At 38.1% G+C, this 16,388-nt stretch overlaps 1 non-coding gene across 1 annotated transcript; it reads left to right on the forward strand.

The window, feature by feature from the left end:
- Positions 1-3,633: 3,633 nt before the first annotated feature.
- LOC144714243 (U6 spliceosomal RNA) lies at positions 3,634-3,740 on the forward strand. The gene has a single exon (XR_013584293.1). It is a non-coding gene; the product is annotated as a U6 spliceosomal RNA (small nuclear RNA).
- The last annotated feature ends 12,648 nt before the right edge of the window (positions 3,741-16,388 follow it).

Below are 16,388 nucleotides of genomic sequence, written 5' to 3' on the forward strand. Positions count from 1 at the left end.
TATATATAAAATGTGATGTATTAACTCTTATAAAGTTCTCTCATAACTCTTTTGCCCATGATAAATCAATCTAATCGCCGAATAATTATCACTTAATAATATTTTTAAGTATCCTTTCGATGTGGATATCAAAAACCAATATCCACACCCGATATCCGATGTCGTCATCCTCCCCCTTGAGACGGAGACGGATGCTAACATCGAGACGGATATCAGTATCGGATATCGGTACTATAGCAACCGGTATCCGATACCGATATTCGATATCTGGATATCGAAAAGAACGGATACCGGAAATTGCCTTTCCAGTATCTGATACGGCATCCGTCCCGATACCGGCATCCGGTACCGGTATTGGGACGGGCGAACACTACCCGTACTTATTCCAGACGTCGGACGGGATGATCTTTCTTCTGTCCCGTCCATCATCCACGTCCCGGATCTAGAATTATACTAGTGCAGAGATGCGAACGCGATGATTTTTCCATCCCAAGATGAAAAATCATCTAGTCCGCGAGATTGGACGAAAACAGAGATGGAAATTTGTTCCGAGACGAACAAACGGGACAATTTTTGTCCACTCGGATGAAAAAACTGACCTGTCCGGAGGTCTCAGACAAAAAACCATCCCGTCCGCATCCCCAGACTGATTCCAGACATCGGACGGGACAATCTTCTGCCGGTCCTGTCCATTGTCCATGTCCTGGACGATCCGGAACTATAGTTATGAGATCAACCAGCATTAGCATCATCTTAGTACAACTAAAAAATATACTAATATATTTTGGCATCCTTGTAGAATACTGATAACACGCAAGTTATTCGGCTATTTCTATGCATTTTAAATATTTTTATGCATTAAAACAATTACATATGTTTGTTATCAAGCTTAAAATGTTTAAATATATTTTAAGACTGGAACTCTGATTTTTGAGGATTTGATGGTAATGTTAAGGACATATGGCACATCATATTCTCAACGAAACCAATTTTCTTACTCGAAAATCGGAATGAATTTTGTTTAGCATTATATTCTTCGATATATTTATTTTCTAAGTCATAATATATTTATTATTTTTTCTGACTTACAAATCATATTATCAGTATTAATTAATATATTTAAGGTCATAAAATCAGATCCGCCATGTGTTGCCATTCAATTCAGTGGACTGGCGACCACTCGACAGTTTTGCCAGTGATTAGTTCAACTAAACATTGCAAAAAAGTGTTATTATGGCATCATGAATTGCAATGCCATGATACCCAATCATTGATTGATAGCTTTTCTTGTTTTTAAATTACATGTAGCGGAGACCAATAAAAAGAAATGGATTTTAATCATAATAAATATGATGCAATGATCCAAGGTGGAAAGAATAATAAAAATGAGCATAAAATAAAAAATTGGGGCATTACGCATGGCGCGCAAGTGTAGTGCAGCCATTGGTTTAAAGCATAAGATGTTGACGTGGTGCGAAAAACTCATTGCCACATCACACATTCATCGGTGACTATTGTCTTTTATGGTGTGAATGACACGTGTTAGCATGACATTAAAAGTAAAAAAATAAAATTAAAAAATTGAGAGAAGACATGTGAAGTGATATGTGATGACACGCTGCCACGTCACACAATCATTAATTAATAAAAATGACTTTATTTCTTCTTCCTCTACGTTGGGACACAAATCAACCTAGAGTTGATGCTCACAGAAGACGAGGAAATCAGGCCAATGATTAAATGAATGATGCTTGGTTATTCGAACCACCAACATAAAATAATGAAATGACAGCACCGATGGGAGGGAGAGAGAAAAAATCAACATCCAAGATTTCTCCAACTTCAAAGTTCGATATCTAGCGATCTAGAAGTCTAATTAAGCTGAAATTTTGAGGATCACTTTATCTTCACTCCCTCCTATACATGCCCTCTAATCTATAAATAGAGGCATGGAACCCTGTCAAACTCATCCTTAAACTTACTCCCTAAACTTGTAAGCTGATTGAAAACTAGTGAGTTTTCAAGATCCCTCAAGCATGTTCTTGGTGAACATAGTGTGTGAGATAAGGCAACCAAGAAGGGGAGGAGCTTACCTCCAGTCAAAAATCATTTTTTTATATTGACAGAATGTAAGGATCTATAGTAAGTGTCCTCGCCTTACCTTGATTCTTCTTCACATCATCATTAGATTACAGCTGTTTCACCGTCACGTTTCACCATTGCATTATTCCCTTATGCCCTCCAACCACATCTTAACACTTTCACATGACTGTATTATCATCCTCAAACTTATGTTTCCTCTTACACAATTATATCTTTTCATCAAGTCTCTCCCGTGCATTTTCTCATAATTGTCACTCTATTCTCATTCTCACTCATTCTTCTAAAAATCTGAGTATCACTATCTACTTTATGTTGGGTTATACATGCCTTGAGATGGATGAACAAATCAAAATGACTCATAGCGGAAGACTTTAGTGAAATCATAATGGCATCGATAAAACATTGAAACGAATTACCTCGTCACTGTTCACATCCATGATTCTTTTGATCCTCGAACGAGTCGCGTGGAGTTGCTCATGTGTGCAACCTCTAGAAATATCCACGCAGTCCTTGACACATCGAATCTACTCTTTATTGTTGATAAATTGCAAGTTATATAATAAAATTGATGAAAATTACATAAATAAATGTGTTATGTAAGCCATATTTTCATGCTATCATAATTAAATGGACATAAATAGCTTGCACAATAGTTTCATGATTTGTTTCTTTAATTTTTTAGTATTTTTACATGACATCTTGACCTTAGTACACAGAAGATTTATTTTTTGCAGGGCATAAAATAATTGGCTTGAGATTGTTAAGGCATTTAAAAATTTTTCTGGAATTTTTCCATATTTTTATAATTTTTTACCAGTATTTAGCCAAGAAATATTTTTTAGAGTCAATAGAATATATTTCGTGATTTATTTAGCATTGAACAATGATTTTAGCGAATAAATATGGCATTGTGATTCACGATGCCATAATTATCCAGTAATGGTTATCGTTATTGCATGGCGCGGGCGGCACAGGGAGATTCTCCTATGTGCTTTTTTCGCGCAATAAATTCATGTGACAAATCGTAAGCGCGTGCGTTTATTATGTTCAAAGTAATATCTTTTTTATTAAATGAGGCACGCTGATGCAGAGAACACAAGAAAAATGCTTGGGCAAATTGCGATTTTCACCTGGCTGGTGCCGGCGTGGAGGAGAGATAAAATAATCGAAGGATTGAGATTGATCGACAGTAAAATGATGATTTATTGAGATCTAGATGTCCAATTTTGCCCAAAATTTGAGGCCAGGTTTGTCTTTTCACCTTCTACAATCCAGACAGTAGGATTATAAAATAGAGGTTGGGAGAAAGGGGAAAACCACCGAAGAAGCTCTCCTCCAACTAGTTTGGCCAAGAAGGACACAAGATCTGCTTCAATTTAATTGTTCTTGATTCTTGAATGATTTCAAAGTGACAAGGCATGGGTGAAATGTACATGCCATTTGAGGTGAATTGAATTGTCATTAGCATTGCATTTTGGTTTTGATTCAAGATTAGAAATTAAATTTCCATTTCTAAATTGTTTCTCATCTCATCTTACACCTTAGATCCACAGATCAAATTGGAACGATACAGAGAAGATTAGCATGGCCCCTGCTCAAGGATGACACGCACAAATCGAGAAATAGATCCACAAATCAAAGTCGAATTTCACCTACAACTAATTTCCCCCATTCTCCCCCACTTTCTCTCTCCAGATTATCTCACCTACTTTCTCTATGTAGATTTTCAAATTGATTGTTGAAAAAAGTGATTCCTTATCCATAATACCAAAATCCAAACTTCACCCAAAAATTTGTCCATCTTGAAGTTTAATTTCTGAATCAATTGTTCAGCTTAATAATTCCCAATTAAATACAAAAAAATTTCTTGATAAATCACATTTCATGGCGTTATAGTATTTCAATTTTTTTGACATACGTACAAAAATCTTCATCTCTACATTGCTCTGTCCGAAAATATAAATACCAATATAAAGTTCTAAATACCTTTTAGTAATTATTAAATAAAATTAAACATTACAAAGGTTCACTAATCGCATAATTAATTCATTCTTGAAATTACTTAATAAAAATAGAATGAAAAATTCTTGAGAAAGTGTCCCATCGTATCAGGAATAAAGAGGAAGTGTGAAGAGAAGAGAACGGAAGGGGAAGGCCCCTAAACAAGTCTGGTATGGGTGAATTTTTTTCAAGGCCTTTCCCTATTTATACTAAGTGGGTATTTTTCATAAAAACCCCAAAACTTAAGTATATATTTCAAAGTCTAAAAAGTCATTTGCGTGTGACTCTCTAGGTTCATATATCAGTCTAGTTAACAACTCGAGTGGCCTAATAAACTTTACTGGCTTTTAAAATTAATTAATTATATCATCATATATATTAATTAATGTCATATTGATTTAACCCAACTGATAGGTTGAGTCTCCAACACGTGGGGTGTCAAGCTACAACTCGTGCTCTAGATGATACGAAGGAGTGAGTATTGACTCACTCATCGAACATGTTTGTCATCGATTGTTCTGTACGTATAATCCCTCATCCACTTGATGCTCCAAGGACAACTTAGGGTGTGGTCAACTGTCAAACTATAATCGATCATCCGAGTTAGTATTGATGCATTCGAAAATCATCGGAAAACTCTTCTTTGATATTTCACTGCCTTGGCCAAGGACTTCAGTGCATCATCTTCCTTGAGCTGTCAGCTCTTATACTGAGGGTGGACGATACCATTTTCACCACTTAATTGTCTTCGTGAACTTCTTGATGTACCCAAACTAAGACCATTTAGAATCCCATGATTAGAGACTCATTGGCTATAGTCAAAGTACAACCATCCATCCACAATACGTTTTTCGTGTTTGAGGTCTAAGGACCACTTACACAACCATGACATGAATCAACCTGATTGACAGTTCGGTATAATACCATTTAGGGATTCATACAGATTAATTCAGTGAACTCTTCCCACTAAAGAGCACCCACTATCTATCCTTAGTGCCTCCACACTAATGGCTACGAGAACGGCCATACTCATCATATAAGTGAGGCTAGATACTGTTATTCAATCTAGATAATTTGATGTCTTTCTGGAGTATTCTTCAAACATGAATATTTAGACACATGCTTAAAGACTAGTGATCTCTGTATTACGATCTCATCAGAATTCACCAAGCCCGATCATATATTCATGGACTTCATTGTAAGCATCACACGTGCACTATAATGAATATGTTGTATTAATGAACATGGAACGAGATGTGGAATGTGTGATTGGCTTGCTGGCCACATATATTTCCATCAATAGCATTTTGCAAATAGAATTTTTTTAGGAGATGATACCAATGTCTTCTTCTTGGTTAGTCACTTTGGTGAACTTGTTCTCTTTTCTCCTTTTCACTTGCTTTGGACCTTTGTCGTGAACATCGATCATCACATTCAACCAGGCTGTTTTCTCGAATCACTGTATGGATTTTTTTACTCTCATTCCTGAAATTTTGGTGGATTCTTGAGCTTGTTTAGATACATATTTTAGTCTCCATTAAGTCAAGATCCTCAACAATATCCTTACTTGGGAAATATCATATCTTCAGTCACGAGTCATGGTTTTTGCATCATTTTGAAGTGCTCGTGATCCACTCTAAGAGTCTAACTTCTATACTAAGGACAATACATCAAGGATGGAATGAACATGTTAAGTTAGGATTTTTGGCGTATAACATTTATAAAAAATACATTAAGGTCCATAAAAAATAGATAATTTATAAATACCAGAAAAACTCGCCCCCATTTTCTCATTCACAATCTTCAATTCATTAGATATAAACTATATATATCTTTTTCACAGTGTCTATCTCTAGTTCAATATCTTTCTCTATCCATATCTATATTTCTAAGATTTAAAAATTACAACGAGGTTTATCTCTTGTTTTCCATGCATTTCTCTTCACTCGTGTTTTCAAATAGAAATAAAAACAGGAACAAGCAAAGCAAGAGCTAAAAAAAATCAAAACAAAATTTACTATTATTTTTATTCTAAAATTTAAGGAAACTCCTAAAAAATAAAGGTTAACTTATGGCTTTGAAAATATATGTAAGATATGATCAATAGTCATATGATGAAATTTATAACTCAAAATTTCAAAACTATCTTATAGCATGATTTTTAAAAACAGAAAATTATTATTGGAGATAGAAATATTATGTAATAAAATTATTATTTGAGTAAGAAAAAAAAACTTTAATGGAAGTTTTATAGAAGGAGGGAGATAGGCATACCATAATATAAGACATTTCCTTTATTTTTATTTATTATGATCGACATATTCTAAAATTATATCATTTAAATTCATATTGTGTGTTGTATTTAAGTTTTACTTCCTATATTTAAAATAAATATCATCATTACCTCCCATAAATTAGTTTGATGCAACTTCATGAGATTATATTAGAATTTACCTCCCCCTTTTTTTCATGACTTCCTTCCGCTAAAAATAATGATCATTGTTTATACAATTTATTTGATATCTATACATATTCATCAAAATATCATTTGCAATATCCAAAAACAGCATATTAATACCAGAAATATTTTCATTATTTTTGTTTCAAAAATTTTTTTTTTTTGTTTTCTTCTTTTGTTATCATGTGATTATCATTTTCTTGCAATAATCAGGTAATTGATTTTTCAGTATCACTATCAGTGTGCTTTTAATGCATCCCTCATGCTTCTCATCAATGGAAAATGATGTGTGTAACTCATCATGATATAAATGTTCATTATTGACAAAAGACCGATTGTTGGTTTCAAATTTATTGTCGTCCATCTTATCATGTGGATCTTCATTGTTGAAGATAGTGACAGCAAAAACACCCAACTTTGAATTATGTATTGGGGCAGAAAAGAAAGGGCGTTTTACTACATTTTCTTCTCATCATTTCACATGGGTGTGGCTTTGTATGAGGCTTGTACTGCAGAGAAAGTCAGATCATCTTTCTACAATAAAAAATATAAAAGAGCTAAATACTATCTATGGGCCTAAGGCCATGTAAATGTAATAAACTAACTCTAGGCTGATAATGAAACTGCTAACGCCTCTAGAAGACTTCTAATGGACCACTAGAAGGCCCATTAGCAGCCCTGTAATGGTCCCTTAAGGACCATTACTCTCCCACTAAGGCCCATAAAGGGTCACTTAGTGAAGGCCCACTAGGGGCGGAGATATCAGGCCCTTAGTGGGCCTGATATGGTCTGGGCCTGTCCTAGACAGGCCCAGAGTCCAACAGCTATTTTAAATAGCCGTTGGACAGGCCCTCCAACGGCTCCTTTTCAAAAAGGCAGCTGTTGGAGCTTACTTGTAAAACAAGTAAAGGATTACTTGTTTTACAAGTAAGCCTCCTAACTACTTGTGAAAGGGTCGTTTTGACCCTGGATTTATTTGTATAAAAGGGGAACTTCAGTGCAGTAAAAGTCACCTTTTCAGCCCCAACTCTTGTGCACTCTCTTTCTCTTTCTACTTTCTCTCTCCTCCGAATTCTGCTGTTCTACATGGTATCAGAGCAGGCATCCTGAGCCTGCCTTTGGTGCAATCATCTGGAGCTTGAGGGCATCCTACAGGAGGCTCCTTAACGCATCCAGAGGGTTCTTTGCTTGCTGTTTGCCACTTATTTGCTTGCTGTTTGCTACTTTCTCTTCAAGTGTTGTTTGTTGCTTGCTGTTTGAAGCCCGTGGCTGTTGAAAGTACTGCTTCCGAAGCCTGCAGTTTGAGGCCAGTGGCAGTTTGCTGTTTGAAGCCTGCTGACAAGGCATCCTAAGGGATCTCTTCAAGTGGCAGCACTTTTTTCAAAGTTTCCGCAAGGTTCCGCTATCTTCTGCAGTATTGTTGCTCAATGGCCACCAATAATTCTGCAGCCTCTAGCGGTACTTCCAGAAATGAAGTGCCTGAAGTTCAAGGGCAACCAGAGGGAAGGGTCTCCATCATCTCCATGGATAGATGGTTGACTTATCTTCCCATTTTGCCCAAAGCATGCTTATTTAATGGGCACAACGTCATCCTTTGGTCCCAAAGGATTGAAACTACCCTAACACCTAGAGGGCTCCTTCCGCTCTCACTGAGGAAGGACCGCCCCCAACGTCGCCCAGGTACCCGATATGGGTCATGGAAGAGGAGCTAGTGTTCGGCTGGTTACTTGATAGTCTGCTTGGTGACCAATGCACCAAGTATCAGACGTACAGGACAGCCCGAAAGTTCTGGGAAGCTGTCCATCGAACACACTCCAAGCAAGGTGACAAAGCTATTATCCGGCAAGGGGACAAGACAATTGAAGCTGTCTCCGACGAACTTCGAAACATTCATGTGGAGCTGGATCATATCTGGCCACCGCCCACCAACCCCGTTGAAAAGGCTCGGTGGGACACTCTCCGTCTCTGTCAATTACTATTCAGTGTCAACCACGACTATGAGGTCGTTCGGAGTCAGCTCTACAACCAAGACGTAGAGCCTAACTTTGACGAGGCCGTCGCTCAGCTTCTGCGTGAAGAGAGCCGCATCCTCCAAGAACGGGAGAAAGCGGCCTCTGGCATCACCAGCTCCTATGTTTCTAGGAGCTACAAGCCCCCGAGTTCTGCCCAGGGGCAATCTCAGCGATCTGCACCGGGCAGAACCAACTCTGGGAAGACTCCCAGAGAAGAATGGGTATGTACCTACTACAAGAAGCCGGGGCACCTCCGGGACAAATGCTGGAAGCTTCACGGCAAGCCTCCGCACATCGCCCGGGCCCACATGTCCTCGGGTACGCCAGATGACGGAGAATCTCAGCAAGGGGGAGCAGCTGCTTCAACTCTGCAGTCCATGAGGGATTCCCAGCACGCCATGCAGCTGGAAATCCAGAACCTGAAGGCTCTCCTCAGCACCTCCAGCACAGTCATCGGCTCGACGTCCATGGCTAATGGTGGTAAAAACAATCCTCTCTCAAATTTTACTTCTAATACACACTCGGCTCCTGTCTGGATATTAGATTCCGGAGCAACAGATCATATGACCAATAGAAAAACTCTTTTCTCGTCATATGAATCTATTGCTTCCGGCAAACATATCCAGACAGCAGACGGAACATTACTACCCGTCTTTGGCTTTGGTACATTAGACATACATCCCATTGGACCCGTCTCCATTGTTCTGTATGTTCCTAAACTCCTCGTTAACCTCATTTCCATTCAAAAACTTGCTAAAATCCAGCATTATACCATACTCTTTGATGACATTGATGCTTATCTTTGTCACAAGGTCCACGGGTCGAGAATTGGTCTAGCTAGAGTCAAGGAGGGACTCTACTATCTCCCTAGACCAATCCCTACCTCTCCATCGAAGGGACTTGCAATGACGACCACTCAGGCGCCATCCAGGGAGAAAATCATGGAGATCCATCAACGGATGGGTCATCCGTCCTTTCACCTTCTCAAACATGTGTACCCCCATTTATTTACGGATCACGATTTAAACTTATTCATTTGTCCAGCGTGTCAATTGGGAAAGTTTAAACGCTCTACTTACCCTTTAAATAATAATAGAGCCAAAACACCTTTTTCTTTAGTCCACTGTGATCTCTAGGGGCCATCCTCGCATACAGATCTCTTGGGCCATCGCTATTTTTTGATCTGTACAGACGATCACAGTAGATTTAATTGGATCTTCCTCCTTAAACACAAAACTGAAACCACTAGTTGCATCAAGAATTTATGTGCACTAATCGCACGTCAATTTGGAACTTCCGTTCAAGGGTTTCGGACTGACAGCGCCAAGGATTTCCTCAACAAAGAGTTGACGGAATTCCTGACCTCTAGTGGAATCCGACACGAAACTTCCTGTCCCTATACCCCTCAGCAAAATGGGCTTGCTGAGAGGAAGATTGGGGATGTTGTCGACAAAGCCCGTACACTACTAATCCAAGCCCATGCTCCGAAGAACCTCTGGGGCTTCGCTGTACTTACCGCCACCCATCTTATTAACCGTTTACCCTCACGGATAATGAATTATCAAAGTCCTGTGGACATCCTTGAAACCCAGTTTCTGAATGTGTGTCTTAAGACTGGCCTACCAGTCAAGATCTTTGGCTGTGTCGCTTATGTATATAATCCAGTACATAAGCATGATAAATGGACACCTAAGGGACTGAAGTGTGTCTTCTTAGGGTATTCCACCACCCAAAAGGGCTATAAGGTATATCATCCAGTCACTCGACGGTACCTTGTATCCAAGGATGTCATTTTTGACGAACATAGTTTTTACTACAAAACCAAACAACATGACACCCTACGAGATCTTGAGTACCTTACACAGGTGGAAGAATCACTTCCATCCGCTTCGGATTCTGCAGATATACCTCATTCTGACCTACCTCAGCATTCCTCACTTGTTCCTCTGCTAGAACCGGCAGAAATCTCTGCCCCTCTGTCAGTCACCGAAGTTTCAGCTTCTTCAAATTCTACAATGGAATCTGAACCTTCTGAGACAGTGCCCATTTCTGCCCCCGAAGGGACTGTAATTCCAGTCCCTTCCTCATCACAGCACAGAGATCTCTCTGAACCTGTGATCGACCCCACTCACACCGAACCCCAGGGAGAATGGTCTATTGCCCTTTGGAAAGGCAAGAGATCATGTGTCAAGGCCAGACCCTATGACACTGCACATCTATCCTTGCAACATCAGACCTTTCTTACCAACCTGACTGAACAATATGTTCCAAAAACAGCTCATGAGGCCATGCGCATTCCTAAATGGAAAGCGGCCATGGATGAAGAAATGCGTGCCTTATTGTTGAACCAAACATGGGATATTGTGGATCTATCCAAAAACAAAAAGGCAGTCATCTGTCGATGGGTGTTCACTCTAAAAAGCACCCTAGAAATTCCCTACAAAGCTAAAGCCAGGTTAGTAGCCAAGGGATTTACTCAAATCTATGGGATAGACTATCAAGAAACTTTCGCTCCGGTCGCCAAAATGAACACTATTCGGATAATCATATCCCTAGCAATTCATTTTGACTGGCCCTTACGCCAATATGACATTAAAAATGCCTTTTTACATGGTGACCTTAAGGAAGAGATCTACATGACTCTTCCTCCTGGCTATGGCGATCTTCCCCAGTCCGGGAAGGTGTGCAAATTAAAGAAGGCCTTGTATGGCCTCAAACAGTCCCCTAGGGCATGGTTTGGACGCTTCACCCAAGCCATGCAGGTACTGGGCTATCGACAGTGCAACAGTGAACACACGTTGTTCTACAAACACACTTATCCGTCCCTAATTACCCTATTAGTTGTTTATGTTGATGATATAATCATCACAGGCAATGCTCTTCAAGAAATTAGTACCCTTGAAAAACATCTTAGCACTGAATTTCAAGTAAAAACTTAGGGCCCCTGAAGTTCTTCCTCGGCATCGAATTTGCACGATCCAGTGAGGGCATTCTGCTCTCTCAACAGAAATATATTCTTGATCTCCTTGCTGCGACCAAGCACACCAACTGTCGTATTAGTGACACACCCATTGAGCCCAATCATCGCCTTATGCTGGTTGATACCGATCCACACGTTGAGATCACTTCGTATCAAAAGCTCATCGGGAAATTACTCTATTTATCACACACTCGGCCTGACATTTGTTATGCAGTCAACGTTCTAAGTCAATTTATGCATTCACCTCGCACTTCTCATGTTCAAGCTGCTCATAGAGTTCTCAGGTACCTCCGAGGGACAGTCGGCCTTGGAATCACCTATCGGCGAACAAGTAACCTTGACTTAATTCTCTACACAGATTCTGATTTTGCAGGTTCCCGGGTCGATTATCGGTCCACAACAGGCTACTGCACCATCCTTGGAGGTAATCTTGTCACATGGCGCAGCAAAAAGCAGAGCGTTGTGTCCAAGTCTAGCACGGAAGCTGAATTCCGAGCTATGTCCAAGGGAATCAATGAAGTCATGTGGATTCGCAACACACTTGAAGAGTTGCAAATCCCCTACATCCGCCCCATCACTATCCGCTGCGACAACAAGTCTGCCATCAGCATCGCGCATGATCCGGTTTACCATGATCGGATGAAGCACGTTAATATTGATCAATTCTACATTCAGGATCACCTGGAGCAGGGTATCCTGAAGACGGAACATGTCGTCTCCGAAGACCAGTGTGCTGACATCTTTACCAAAGGGCTCCCGGTTCAGGCCCAGCGACGTTTTGTGTCCAAGCTTGGCATGGTGGACATCCATTCCAGCGCTTGAGGGGGAGTGTTGAGTTATGTTGTACTAACTATGGGCCTAAGGCCATGTAAATGTAATAAACTAACTCTAGGCTGATAATGAAACTGCTAACGCCTCTAGAAGACTTCTAATGGACCACTGGAAGGCCCATTAGCAGCCCTGTAATGGTCCCTTAAGGACCATTACTCTCCCACTAAGGCCCATAAAGGGTCACTTAGTGAAGGCCCACTAGGGGCGGAGATATCAGGCCCTTAGTGGGCCTGATATGGTCTGGGCCTGTCCTAGACAGGCCCAGAGTCCAACAGCTATTTTAAATAGCCGTTGGACAGGCCCTCCAACGGCTCCTTTTCAAAAAGGCAGCTGTTGGAGCTTACTTGTAAAACAAGTAAAGGATTACTTGTTTTACAAGTAAGCCTCCTAACTACTTGTGAAAGGGTCGTTTTGACCCTGGATTTATTTGTATAAAAGGGGAACTTCAGTGCAGTAAAAGTCACCTTTTCAGCCCCAACTCTTGTGCACTCTCTTTCTCTTTCTACTTTCTCTCTCTAGACTTTCTCTCTCCTCCGAATTTTGCTGTTCTACATGTTTCAAATTTATTGTCGTCCATCTTATCATATGGATCTTCATTGTTGAAGATAGTGACAGCAAAAACACCCAACTTTGAATTATGTATTGGGGCAGAAAAGAAAGGGCGTTTTACTACATTTTCTTTTCATCATTTCACATGGGTGTGGCTTTGTATGAGGCTTGTACTGCCGAGAAAGTCAGATCATCTTTTTACAATAAAAAATATAAAAGAGCTAAATACAATAGCTCTCACTGAAACCATCTACGAGAAGGTGAGGTCGTCTTTCTTTTTGCCTATCATAGGGTTCTGCTGGACAATGTTCTATGGGTTGTTTGACATTCTTTGTTGGTTCAGTCAAACACTCTTTTTATTACCCCAAAACTGACTTCATGAGGGGGACATACATAGAAGGATATCATTTATGAGATCCATAAATGAGTTGACGATATTATATATGAAAAATCAAATCTTTTATGCCTTATGTTTATGCACTACAATGTAATAATAATATTTTATTATCTCTCCATTACATGAGAGTAATCATGTTGAAAGAAGATTGGCGCTATTGGATAAGAGTATTAGCAGTTAATGTAAAATAAACAAGGATGTCGTTGGACTTCTTGTTGGAGTTCAAATATATTACTATGTGTATCTCACACAGCCTGCCCATGTTATTTCAACATTGAGACAAACAATGTGTTTACTGTAATCCTTTATCATTTCAGCATTTATGAAGTCTAACATATTATTGTATTGATTTAACTACCAAGTTCAAGAAGAAAAGTTATAATTTCATGTTATTGTCTTACTTTATTATAATTTAAATTTAAAATTTTTACGAACAAAATTTCCTCCCACACCAATTCCTGACACACAGAATGCCATTGAAACTGATCCCTGACCACATCTGTCACTTATACGACCTTTCCCCAAAATTCCTCCTCCCCCAAAATTCATCCTTCCCAAATAGTTATAATGAAGGGAATATTTGGAATCCAAACTGTACATCATTCAAGGCAATAGATGGAACCAGGTGATGACCATGAACCTTACCCTCTTGGTTGATTTCTAATGATTCATGCCTAATTATTTTATCTATGATAAACTAATCTAGAATGAATATGTCACTAATTGTTGCTGCAGCTGTCGTTTCGACATTGGGATAGGTTTTCTGAAGGCTGACAAATTGCTATGTTTTCTATCTTTTGATTGGTGGTAGTTTTGTGTCCAAAAACATGGCAGAAAGATTTCCAAACCACCAAAGAATCAACCATCTCTCCAAAAAATGCAATCAATAAGAAAAAAATGGTGATAAACAATAAACTCCAACAGTACACAAAATATTGAACAACAATACTTAACAATAATTTTTTAGATTACAAAAGTCATCAATGCATAACATGTGAAAGGATGTGATCATAGAGCAGTGAAGATAATACTAATTCAAAAAAGCCGTTGGAAGTGACTATGATATCAATGGATAGAACATGAATGAGGAGTATTCATATCTTAAATATGAATATCATTAAGACAATATAAATCATGAGTTGGTCCATCGTTAATGTTTGATCATAGAGCAGTGAAGATATCCTGGAACTGGGATTTGAGACTTTTAGGAAACAATTGATAACAGAGGTAATTAGGTCCAAAAGAGGTTTCAAAATCATATAAGTCAATGGTTTCCCCTATTGATAGAAAAGAGGAATACCTAAGTGACGTGAGTCATATTCTAATAATGACAATCATATAAATGAAATATATGAAATCTTGACACACTAGTATGGGACAGTCGACATCTCAGTCCCAAGTTTAGCAAAATCTAAACCTTAGCTCAAATTCAGTGCACTCTATGTCTATTCTAGTTATCTCTTGGTCTGATCCTGGCCAGATCAGGTGACTAGCCAACCTCAAAGTCAAAATAAAAAAATTCAAAAATTTTTTAATGGACTTCCTAAACAAGTAATGATGTATATCAAAATAATCAATCACATCTATCTTTGAAAACAAAGAACTCATTTATGAGAGCTTACACTACACATGGCTTGTCATACATGCTGCTTTGTAGATCCCATTTGCTTTGCTTGATCATCACACTACATCCTCCTTGATGTCATTCTTTAAAATCCCAGGATTTCAATGTGATGATTATGTATATTGATTTTGATCATATTCATACTGTTGTGAAGGTGAAGATTCCATGTCCTATTGGAAAGTATTTTTCTAACAGAGCATTTGAGGCAAAAATATAGGAACTACTTTTGGAACAATAAAAGTAGGCACATTTTGTAGAGCCAACTTCACACCACCATTTGAATTGGTAATAATGAAGACCAATCAAAGTTTCTTTTTGATAAGCAATCCCTCCATTCAATTTTCGGGTTGCATTTATGTTTGTCTTCTTTGGCTCCATCAATGCAGTCACGAGTTTAGAGAGTTTAGCATAGTAAAGTAGATTTTTTTTTTAAAAAAATCTCACTTCTGATTTTATATATATCAAGAAAAACTTAAATAAATTTAAGTCTAACATTTAAAATAAATTTATTATTTTTATTCTTATAAAATATCTATAGAAAGTTATTTAATTAATTAATAAGTCAAACACAAAAGATAGATTGATTATCAATATTTTTCTTTATTAAGACAAAATTCAAATATCAAATTTTAAAAATTCTCAAGATCAAGAGGAAAAAAAGTAGTTGATAGAATCTAGAAAATCCAAGATCCTATTATCACACTGCTCTGGACTACTCAATCGGCAATGTGATGCAACATAAATATTTAATAGATTTACCTTGTCGACTTGTATGTATTGATGTGCTCTGAACAAAAATATATGATTTTAATAGATAATTTTGAACACATGAGTAAAATTCAAATTTTGAAAAATACAAAATTCAGTGATGATGGTTGATGTTATGTTAATACACAAAAATTTTATGGTAATTATAAACATCATTAGAGAATAATAATAATAATAATTCATATTTTTTCCAACAAACGTAAAGTTCTGAATACACACAATGATTTAGTAATTTATGCAGAGATGATAATACAACTATATCTACAATTATATATTCGAAATATTACTATTATATACGTGCTCAAGATGAATATTGAACTATATGGACAAAATAACATTCTGTTGTCCTACTTATTGTCATTTATGTGGAGACACTAAGTACAAATGGTGCTTTTAGAGAAAGAGTTCATTTAATTTATCTCTGTAAACCCCTGAAATGGTATTATACCTAAACACCAACCAGGTGATCTATGACATAGTCGTACAAGTCGTATTTGATATGAGACACCAAGGATATCTTGTGCATATACAGGTATATTTTGACTAAGATTTATGATTCTCCGATAGTGGAATTTGAATAAACTTTGACGGCAAATTAAACATATTAGAGTTTGACGATTAACCATATATTGTTAGGGAGTCTCACACAAACGAAGTATAATACA

Source organism: Wolffia australiana, chromosome 1, assembly GCF_029677425.1.
Source record: "Wolffia australiana isolate 7733 chromosome 1, ASM2967742v1".
Taxonomy (NCBI): Eukaryota; Viridiplantae; Streptophyta; class Magnoliopsida; order Alismatales; family Araceae; genus Wolffia; species Wolffia australiana.